The sequence below is a fragment of the Asparagus officinalis genome, chromosome 4, assembly GCF_001876935.1.
Source record: "Asparagus officinalis chromosome 4, Aspof.V1, whole genome shotgun sequence".
Classification (NCBI taxonomy): Eukaryota; Viridiplantae; Streptophyta; class Magnoliopsida; order Asparagales; family Asparagaceae; genus Asparagus; species Asparagus officinalis.
Window position 1 is genome coordinate 92876321 of NC_033797.1, and position 11135 is coordinate 92887455.

Here is an 11135-nt window from a genome sequence, read left to right on the forward strand (position 1 = left end):
GATATCTTTTGGTCGGCAAATATCAATAATGGCTCCACTTGTTCACGTTGTTCTTTCCGTGACGTTCAGGTCATTCCCTTTGATCACTTACTTGCAAAGAGTGGTTACTTTGTGTTCCTTTTCGCTGACAATTCCATTTGGTGTGCTGTGTCCTTTTCTTATTTTGTTTATTTATTTCGTGAATTTTTTTTATTAACTTCAGTTTAGAATCAGATCCAAAAAAGAAAAATTATGTCTTTATTTGTGAATAATTATCTACTCAATGTTTTTCTATATTCTGCATTTGAATTAACAATTCCAGACTTCTTTTCCTTTGCATCGCTCTTTAGATCTTATTTTTGAATGACTATTATAATGTTGCACGATGACATACTTATTTTAAGTTTTTAATTTTTGTTTCTTTGAAAACTTAATATTCTGTACTAATAAATAAAATTTATCCAATCAAATTAGGTAAAAGTAATTGTATGAATTATTATTATTTGGACAATTGCTATAATTCAATTGCAATTTATTTAAATAAGTATAATACATTAAAGTATTATTTATAATGATAATATATTCTAATAATTACAATAGTAATAGGTGACGGCTATGGTCCTCTTTTTATTCTTAGATATGAATTGTTTGATCGTTGCTAGTCCTAGACTACTTCACACTAGAATTAATTAGTGGATTAACTTATATATGAATAGGGCATCTCACTCTATTTTTTTTTCTTTCCAAAAAAATAATTACAATTGCACAATAGTAACTTAGAATATTTGTAAAAAAAATATGCTATTTTAAAACTATTCATATTTATAATGATTATGCACAGTATAATCATAATAAGATTAATAATTATAATAAAATACAGTATTATATTAAAAATTTCTGAAGTTATTTTATCATAACAATATTAAATAAATCATATAATATTATAATTAAGAGGTTATGGTGCAATTCTTAAAGTTAAGTAATACTGTAAAAATAGTTATACTATATGAACTATTAAATATTTATATTAGTTAATTATACTATATATGTTTTATATAATAGCATAATTCTTGAGAGTATTTAATAATATATTATATTTAAAATTTTATATTATAATTATAAAAATTTATTAAATAGTTTAACGTTTATAGTTATTTTATAATTATTTTACTACTATTTTTACATAGTTAATACCATTCCTGTTATTGATGGATATACTACTATTACATACTTTATCTAATAGTATAATTATTAAATAATCATTTAATTCTTAACTTAAGTAATATTATAATGAGTAAATCTAGAATAACATTGAGTTAATTGAGAGTTCTATCCACCAATATTTTTATCGATTAGATTTGCTTTGAGATTCATATTGTTATGTGATATACATCAATGTCATCTTTGAGATGTGTGTTATGATTTGTGTTGCATGTCAACAAAAATCTCAAAGCAAATCTAATGAATAAAAAACTTGGTAGACAAGATCTCTTATCAATTTAAGTTTACAACAGTTATACTATTATTATTTGCTCTATGATTATAATTGATATCTTCTTATAATATTTATATTATTTAAATATTTATAATACTATTTATTTAATTATTATAGAATTTAATAGTATATTTTTTATTTATAGTATTATGCTAATTATCTTGTTATAACTTATAAATTATTATTAAATAATTTAATATTTATTATCTAATAAATTATGTATAATGTTTGGTAAAATAATGTATCATCTTATTATAAAACAAGTAGCAGTTATAATATTATTATTATGTACAATAATTTTTAAATATTTATTTCGCACTATTATTCATAATTATTCTCATTGTTACAAATAACTAATTATATTCTAGTGAATGACCGAAGTTTTGGGGAAGGTGGGGAGGTGTGTAGATAAAAAGAGTTATGGATAAAGATTAAAGTTAATTGTTATAATTGAGAATTTTTCAATTTTGAGAGTGTTTGCGTAGGAAATTGATTTCATTGTGGAATCCATTACAATTGTTTATCAATTACAGATTCAAAGAGAGTCTAGCCTTTTTATAAGATTTCTCGCTTACACAAATGAAATAAACAAAAAAAATTTAGAAACACACGTAGGATCGTTTATCGGTCGCTGCTTGCGTGGGATCTTTGCTTGTGTAGGGGACGCTTTGATCCGTGGACCATCGAATAACAGATCCGGGTTGATCTGAAAGAAGGCTAGGTGTTCTTTGTTTCAATCGAATAAACTTAGAAAGAATAACCTCAACAAAGTGAGATTACCACTCTTCTCAAAATCAAAACAAGGTTTGATCTTAAGGAAACGGATAAAAGGCTATGGATCCCTCGAAATTCTCCCTTTATGCTCAGAAAATCACCAAGACCTCGCCTCTCTCTCTCTATAAATCATGGCTCTACTCTGGAAAACGTGGGTTCTCTCGCACGTTAGTAGGTCAACTATCAGTACCCTTCACAATTGCACGAAGGGGGCTATTTATAGGGCTTGAACATCATGTTTGTGGATAGGAATCCACGATTTGAACCTATCTTCAGTTAGAAATGGCTCTCTCATGTTTAAGGATAACCCCAAGGTAGTTAGAAAGTCGATGGATAGCACGAAACCCAAAGAACATATCGAAAGCTGTGTCATCGACTTAGCGTGCGAGACACCCTGAGGTGTCTCGCACGTATGAGACACCTTGAGGTGTCTCGAAATCCGAGACACTCTAAGGTGTCTCAGAATCCGAGACACGCTGAGCTGTCTCAAAATTCGAGACACCCTGAGCTCGTCTTTTCGTTGTTTTGTCGTCCTGTCGCTTCTTCATTTCGTGTGTTCATTTGCTTCCTTTTTGTATTGGATAATCTTCTTTGCCTCGAATGATGACATTCATCATCTTATCTTCATCTCAAGCTATGTTCCGGGAACCTATAGGCTTGGTCCAATAGTTCAGACGAGGTTTAATAAGTTCAGTCGAACTTCAGAACATGCTGCGAAAAACGGGTAATGACTTTCAAACCGTAAGTCAAAAATGGACGAATTATGTATGAAAATCGCCAATCTCAATGAGACGGGGCTAACCAAACAAACCAAATTTTGTTTTGTTTCAGCTTGTTTTACCAAATTATCTCTGGTTGAGAGATATCAGCATTTTCGTTAGTTTTGAGCTTCTTTGCAATCTATAGGTAATTTTTTATGCCTACAGATACACCCTCCAAAATATTTTAGCCTCATTCTTTTAAAGAAGAGTCTGAAATACTTTGGATAAGATAGACCCATCCTTCAATTCTTTAACTTCTTCAGGTTTCATCCTATTCAGTATTTTTGTCGAATAGTCTAAAATTCTTCCGGTGCTGTGTTTATCGTATGACCGTTATCGAAATCTTGAACTCAAAACCAGTGTGTTGATTTTTGAATTATTTTGCGTCATTGAATCGATGTTGAACTGACCGTCGTCGTCGGGAGTTTGTATCTAAATTGCGATTGAACTCCCGACGGTAATTTGGAACTGAGAATTATTCTGAGCCTTATTTCGGTGAAATTGTTGACGTGTTGGCCTCCGTTGACCTCCGTTGCTGTGTGAACATAGTTTATACTCATACGTTAACTAGAGTATACACAGTTTAAGTTCTTAAGGCATTGGAGCATGGAGAATCAGTTTATACTCGTATACTCATCGAAGTTTTAGGAATCAGTTTAACCTTATATGCTCGTCAGAGGTTCAAGGAGATGCAGTTTATACTCATATACTCATCGGAGTGTGGGAAGAGCAAGTTGAGAGTACATCGGAGGCTTGTCAGGTTGAGCTCTTTGTGCCAGATTTGATTGTAGGACCAGCTGTAGAAGCTGATACAGCTACTATCTCTGAAGCTACCACAGGCGCTCGAGTCATGAGACAAATTGATGAAGCTGATGCGTCAATGACTATTAAAGCTGATTGAAGATGAAGCTTGTACAAGCTTTATGAAGAGAAGCTCTCCGAGTTAGAAGCGCGAATCTGTCATCGCAAGCTGTTTATTATAGGATTTTTGGCAAACCCTCAGCCATGAACGGATTTCATGAGCTTTTACCGACTACCATTTGAGTCGAGCTAGCATGTAGATTGTCTAAGTCTATTCTACATGTAACATTGTGCTAAAAGAATAAACTCTTTTAGACTTAGTGTTATGATATCGAATACATAGACTTTATCGTTTTAACGGGAACGCACCACCCGACAATACATGTTAGGTGTGGTCTTATCTCTAATTAGGCATCAAGATAATGTCCCCCATGTGTGCAAGGTATGAATTTTGACGTTATTAATAATAACCTGCCACAATATCGAATACGTGGACTTTCGTCCTCATCGAGACAAAAGACTAACCGGCAACGCATGTTAGGCTTAGACTTATCTCTAATTAGGGATCGAGATAATATCCCCCAGGCATAGATTCTGGTGCCTTCTTCACCATAAAAGACTAACCGGTAACGCGTGTTAGGCATAAATTTATCTCTAATTAGGGATCGAGATAAAGTCCTCATCCATGAAAGGCATGGATTTTTGCCGTTACGATGTTGAATACGTAGACTTGGTCATTTTTGCGGGAACGGACCACCCGACAGGATGTGTTAGTGTAGGCGTATAAAACTGCTTATAGGTCCCTTGACACAGCTCGGCGCGATGATTCGACAAATCGACGAACGTTCAAGCAACGAAACGAACTAAAGAGGCTACAAAGCTAACGAACTGCATGTGAACAACGTTAGTGGTTCGGGGAGTCGACGGGTCTTCCAACAAAGTGGATTTGAACTCAAACACCGACTGAGTTTACTGCCAAATCCGGAATCAAGTCAACAAATCAACAAAACAACCGAACAACGGACAAAACAACCGGAAACAACGGAAAACGACAAAACCAGCGCACCTGGGGGAACTCGGCCCGAACCGAACCACCCTAAGGTGGCTCGGCCCAAGCCGAGCCACCCTAGGGTGGCTCGGTGGCCGAGCCACCCCAGGGTGGCTCGGCCAAGGCCAAGGCCGAGCCACCCCTGGGTGGCTCGGCTATGGCCGAGCCACCTAGGGGTGGCTAGGCTCAGAACTGTGCAAACGCACAGTTCTGAGAGCCTATAAATAGGCCTGGTACTCGTTCATTTGCAAGACTTTTCTTCTGAAACTTCTGAGAGAGCCGAAACTCTGCCGGATTGTCACCTCAACTCGGAGATCTGAAGGCTTGAAGACTTGGAGACCCGGATTTGATTCTTAGCGAGCACCCGCACCGAAAAAGGCAGGAGTTCGAGAGAGTTTAATCCTCAGATCTACGTCGTTACACTCCGGATCTAAGCTTGGCTCTTAGATCCCGAGATTCGAGCGGTCGTTTCCTTGGTGAAACGATCCCTCCCGGCTATTATCTCCTTGGTGGGATAATACCCGTAATACGTCGTAGATCTGCTTGGATCCAGATCACGCGGTGGTCCACGGTAAGCAACCCCGGCGCAGGCAAACAACCCACAGAAGCAAGAGACCGGATAACAGGATCTTGTGATTTGTTCGGTAAAAGAGAGAAGTTGTAATTTTGATTTCTTTGTTTTATTTTGATTTTCATTGTAAGCCGGATCTTATAAAAAGACCGGATCTCTTTGTAACGCATAAAGTTGTTAACTGAGTGCAATGGAATCGATAATGAAGAAAACACCAACTTTCCCCGCGAACAGCAACGTGTACCAAGTCAAGCTTAATTGAAGATCAAGATTGCTTGGGTAATGTAGTTTAGCATTTATATTATGTGTGTTAAGTACTCTAAGCTCAATTATCTATACACACACATTTTATTAGTTTCCTTGTATATATATGTAATCACATATATATACAACACAAGTTTTGTGGAGGAGGTCGAGTATGAGTTCGACCAACAGAAGTACGAGGAGTACGTGTCCTCGTCTGGATCTACCTCCTCCCCCAAGTCCAAGAAGTTTCAGAAGTTCTCCTCCAGGAGAAAAGTCCGTTGGTGCGAAGAAGTTGAAGCCACCAACGACGACCTCACCCCATTCGACGCCGAAGTTGCGTCAGGTGAAGTCCTACCGGCCTCGAAGCAGGTCAAATCCGCCGTCGAAGGCGTGGTGATTCTCTCTAAGAGAGCTCGCCAGAGGCAGCGCCAACGCCTCGCGAAGCAGTTCGCCAAGGCCATGGAGTCTGTTGACGGGGTCCGTTACCATGCGGATCTGAAGAACAAACGAGGCAAACAGCCTCAACAGCAAATGAAGGATGGTTCCTCCAAGCCATCAACAATGGAGTGGGTTCGTGTCAAACGGGACCGCTCGACACTGGAGGAACGTATCCGCAAGCGCCGCGCATTATCTGCGCAAGCGCGGGCTAAAGCTGAAGAAGCCCGTCGCAAGCTACAGCGTGAGGTGGCCGAGAAGCAGCCATCGACTCGCAAGGTTTGGAAGCCGAAGTCTGGAGTGGTTCAGACTAAGGAGCAAAACCCGCAACCGCCAAAGGTTCAACACTCGGCAAATCAATCCAAACGGCCGGTGATTTCTGCAACTGCTCCGGGAAATCCTGCAGGACCATCCCAGGAGAGAAAGTCAGTTTTGGAGCGCCTCGGTCCTATTCCCAAAGAACGAGGTAAAGCTCCAGTCCAAGAACGCTTGGGACCAATGAAGAAGTCCCAAACAATATCACATGCTGGAGGTCGCCGCAACCCGCAGCACTTGGAGAAAATTGCGGCGCCCAAGCGCACAACTTTGCGCATAGAAGTACAGGAGCCTGCTGGAGATTCACGCTCACAAAGGCGCGTTTCAAGGCGTGCGACTCTGGACGGTCCGAAGAAGATAAACCATCCTCAGAAGGAAATGTTGTCGTCTGATGACGACGACGTTATACCTGGGAGAATGTGCCAACACACGATGGGTTGCTCCAACCGTCAAACGGACGAGCTGTACTATCGTGCAGGGGGTACGAATAAAACCAGAAAGAGGAGCCCTCAAAGATTAGAAGCGCAATGTCCTTGCTCGAAGCTTATTCGGGCAGTACTCTCAGAATGCAACTGTGTCAAGACAGTCCCTGACAGGGTTTCAGTATTCGAGAGACTTAGTGTCGAAACGCCAAAACCAAGGCATAGGCGTTTCCAACGAAGAAGAATAGCGGTCAAAGACGGTGAACATCCGAGAGTCACCGCCAACATGACCAACAGAGGGACGTCGATACGAGATGATCTCGAAACAATACTGAAAGCATCCCGACCTAGAACCCGTCTGCAGTCCGGAGCCATTGAACGAGCAACCTATGGTAGGGTTCGGACAAGACACCCTTCAGAAGATGAAGAATCCGATGCCGGTTCCGCGGTGGCGTCAGATAATACTGTATCCAGTGAGGGACAACCCCGCGAGGCCCTGATGATAAGCGCGGAACAGATGGCCAAGATGCTTGAAGACGCTTTGGCTAAACAGAAAGAAAGTTTCAAATTTGAAATGGATATGGCCATGCAGCGGATGAGAGAAATGCATGACCAACAGATCCAAGCATTGGCGAACCAACAAGGCGAGCAGAATCATCGTAACCCGATTAATCTGGAAGATGAGGATGCGAATGCTCGTAATACCAATGATCCTCCCGTCAACGCAGGGGGTGGTAATGAGAATGCTGGCGAAGAAACCAGCGAAAACCTGAAGATCAAAAATCTCGAGAGCAAAATCAATACGTTGATTTCCGCTCAAGAGACAAAAAAGACGGGCATTCCTTGTCCATACCCAAGGGAGTGGGAATCAATCCCATATCCGGCGAAGTTCAGTCTAATTAACTTCACGCCGTTTAATGGGATGGGTTCCCCTACTCAGCATTTGATATATTTCAAATCGCACTTGGGAGTCATCTCTGGTAATGAACCTCTGATGGTGCGGTCATTCGTTGGCACTCTTCGCGGAGCCGCCTTCGATTGGTATCGTCGCCTCAAGCCAGGGAGCATAAATAGCTGGGACGACATGGAGTCAAAGTTCCTCGCAAACTTCTTCGATGACGACACCGAAGTTTCTATTGGGTCATTGCTCGATGAGAAGCAGAAAGACGGGGAGTTGGTCGACACCTTCGTCAAGAGGTTCCGCAACAAGGCGATGAATTGCCGGGACCCGATCACCGAGGAATTCATTCTCCAGACTTGCCACAACAACCTCTCGCTGGACGTGTTGGAAGCAATGGGCACGGCACCATCCAAGACGTGGAAGGATTTGAAAGTCCGAGGGGAGCAAGCTGAGCGGTTCATCAAAAGGAAGAAGGCGGAGAAGCGGAGAGAGGTCCAACGGCGGCAACAACATCTTCCCGAAAACAGAACTTTAACCAAAGAGGAAAAGGTAAAGCTCAGTTTAATGCTGTTGATGCTAACCAAACCTTTCAGTTGCAACGGCTCAGCAACAGCAGCAGCAACGAGCACCGGCAACAGGCCACAGGCAGCAACGAGCGCCACAGCAATCCCAACTCAATTGGGCAGCAGCGGTCCCAGAAGCAAAAGTCCTTTGGAGCCAAGGTTTCGCAAAGACATCACTCCTTCAAAGACCGACGAGGCTGCCCGGCATTTTCAAATATTTTGTTGGAGAAGCAACAAAATCCAGCTGCCAGCAATGCGTGGATCAGGAGGGAAGCAAACAAGGTGACGGACGCAAAAAGTACCTGCGCGTATCACAGAGCGGTCCCATCACCGCTACGAGGTCGGTGCTAACACCTCAAGGACAAGATCCAGCACCATCATTGAAACTTTTGGGCGTCATAACCCGGCGAAGCCTGCAAAGAACGTCGGGGAGCGAACCCGTATCAATCAGTTTCGGATCGATACCTACGAACCTTGGTTCGAGGCCCAAAGCACGTCACCAAAGTCGGGATGAGAACGGTGAACGACGACCGCACGATAAGCGGCCAAAAGGACTTGTGCGCGCAGCACAGCTCCAAACGGTGAAATCCTTTGGTCATCCCAGACTTGATTGAAGATTTACAATGGACTGGAAACCTCTCCAAGAAAATTCAAAAGGGAAAAGGCAAGTCTGTTAATGGAGTTTCTGTTACTCCAGAGGAAGATGACAAACAATGCCTGTTTTCTCATTTCCCGACAATGAACATGGGAATGGTCGACTGGCTGGGGTGGAGATGATTACAAACTACGCCCGCCGTACTTGCTGAGAGGACCCAACAGGAGCCCCTGCACCAAGATGTTCGAATCCCAAGCAAGTCTCGATTCATAGGCAGATTGGAAGAGATAAAACCGGGAGATTCAAACACTTCATGTCACTTCGATGTTATGACGCCAATTGGGCTAACGATCCCAGTAAAGTGACTCTACACGAGTTATCCGTCTCTCGCAAAAAACACTAGGGATGCGTTCACATTACCTCCTGACCAAGCTCACTCAAATAGTGTCAAGAAGCACTAATCAGAGGCAGAAAAGAACGAATTTGAGGGCAAGATGGAATCGGCTATGCGTAAATAAAGAGTTGCAACTGAAAAAGGCATAAATTTCCTAAATCGGATCATCAGGTGGGCTAGCTGTTGCGTTACCCCAACCAACGCCTATTCGCAGATAGGACAAATACGCAATGGTCGAATTTGAAATATGGTTGTTAAGAGCTGATCTCCCTCGATAACATTGGTAGTGGTAACGACGCAGATCGCTTTAATGACACTGGGGGTGGGCCAATTCCTACCTCTCGAGCATCAATGAAAGTAAAGAGAAAAGCCATAAGGGAAATCGAGTCTGTCAACCCACCGTCGACTAGAGCTTATCACTAAAAGACAGAGGGTCCGAAGAAAGGCAACAGAAGTTCGTACCAGGTTCGCTGGCTGATCAAGCGTACAACGACAGTCGCGTGGAAGCGGATCGCCACAACAGCAATTCAGATAAACGATAACTTCTTTCGAGGATGATGAGGTTTCCAGCCATCCTCCAAGTACCTCCTAAAAACGAGCCAAATCAAGGCTCCCACCGTATTAAAAGCCAGGAGAAGCCAGATGAGAGTTCAGACCCAATTATTGTGAATACGCACAGGAAGATCCGTTCATCGCCACCAAGGCCTGCTTTGCTTTAAAGAAAAGCATGGCCAGACCTTAAGTTGAAGCGGCGTCTCGACGGCAGAACAAAGCGCGAATAAGAGTGACCATCACACTCGGACCAAGTATATGGAGTATAAACTGTCTTTCGAAGCAGCTCCGACAAGTTTATATGAGTATAAAACTGCTTATTTCGAGCACTCCGACATAGTATATGAGTATAAATGGCTTCTTCGACACTCCGACAAGTATATGAGTATAAACTGGGCTTCTTTCGAAACTCAACGGGTATATGCAGTATAAACTGTTTGCTTGTATGCTAACGGAAGTTTCCCTGGAGCGACATCATTACATGATGTTCATTAAGGAAACCGAAATATTAATAAAAAAAGGTTGGAAATAAGATATTGCTTATTCCAGCAATTCGAGCCGCAAATGGGAAGGGACCGTTCGTAGTAAGAAACAGTGGCTACTCAAGACGGCGCCTATCGCTAAGTCACCAAGAATGGTGATCGGCTGATTGATGCGAATAAATGGCAAATTCCTGAAGAGGTACATATCCTTAGCAACCTTCAGAAGGGAGCTGATGTAATCGGGAAGTTACCATGGAATGAATACCACATGGGGTATTCCTTAGGGATAACCTGGTCGGTATAAGAGAGATGAACAAGAAGCCCACAGTTCGATACCCAAATGGGAAGGACCGTTTTATAATAGACACAGTGCTATTCAAACGGCGCATAGATCGACTGATTACTCAAGAAGGCGGCCAGGCAATTAATATGCAATAAATGGGAAGTTCCTGAAGAAAGTACTATCGCGCTAGGTACATTCAGGATAACTCATTTTAACCGGGAAGTTCTCGAAGAATATTACACTTATATTCTAGAGGATAACCCAAAATCATTGTTTATCACCAAATCACTCACACTGATCAGGTTTCAATTGAACAGTGAGTCCACGCAAAAGTACCATCCTGGCCCTCTTGACTCTTTCCAATAGACAATGAGGTCCATTTTGCATATTCGAGTCCCTTTCGATAAGGGGGGAAAAAAGAAACTCGCCTTCTCTTTCTCTTTGTCAAGCCTTCATGGCTATAGCCAAAGTTGAAATTCCACTTCCGATAAACGAAGACCCATTTTCAGTTTAGATAA